The sequence below is a fragment of the Pollicipes pollicipes genome, unplaced genomic scaffold (genome assembly GCF_011947565.3).
Source record: "Pollicipes pollicipes isolate AB1234 unplaced genomic scaffold, Ppol_2.1 Scaffold_4881;HRSCAF=5763_pilon_pilon_pilon, whole genome shotgun sequence".
Lineage (NCBI taxonomy): Eukaryota > Metazoa > Arthropoda > Thecostraca > Pollicipedomorpha > Pollicipedidae > Pollicipes > Pollicipes pollicipes.
This window is the reverse complement of record NW_023596576.1, coordinates 25,511,651-25,512,421: the sequence shown is the minus strand read 5'-3', so window position 1 is coordinate 25,512,421 and position 771 is coordinate 25,511,651.

Sequence of the window (771 nt, the reverse complement as noted above, 5' to 3'; positions counted from 1 at the left end):
ATGTGAGGACGCTGGCGACGGTCACGCGCCATCGGGCCGAGGGCGTTTGTTTGCAGGCATGTTCGTGTGTGGCATGTGGGACGTTCTGCGACCGTGGACATTAGACCCGTGTGGCCGTGGTCTGGCCGGGCCGTGCGCCCCGCTGGCCAGTGCGACGTCGCGGCTTTCGAGGGTGACCTGGCGCCGGGCCTTCGCTATCATTCAGTTTGTCAGATCGAGACCGGCAATTCAGCGAATGCCATCCCGGGTAGTTGCATGAAACAATGCCATCCCGGGTAGTTCCATGAAACAATGCCATCCCGGTAGTTCCATGAAACAATGCCATCCCGGGTAGTTCCATGAAACAATGCCATCCCGGGTATTTCCATGAAACAATGCCATCCCGGGTAGGTAGAAGGTGGTAGACAGAGCGTGGGAAGAACATGCCCAGCGCGTCGGCGGGTCATGCCGCAAGAGGTGCGCCGCCGACACGACAGACGCTGCACCCGGGAAAGGAGGGTGGCTAACTGTGATAGGAAGACCCTACCTGGCCGTCCCGCTGCTTTGCCGATGTCCGTGACGGTGGGCTTAATACCCGTTGTTGGGGATTAAGGGCGCGTCGACAGCCGCGGTCAGGGCTTGGTACCCAGCCGGCAGGGTATAACCCTCAGCCTTCGGGCGTGTTAACTTGAAGGCCTCGGTTTCTGTGGCGCCCAGTGGTCGGGGCGGCCCTCAGCTGGCCGGTGGACTAAACCAAGAACTTGAGACTGCTGTACAGATAAATCAATGGTA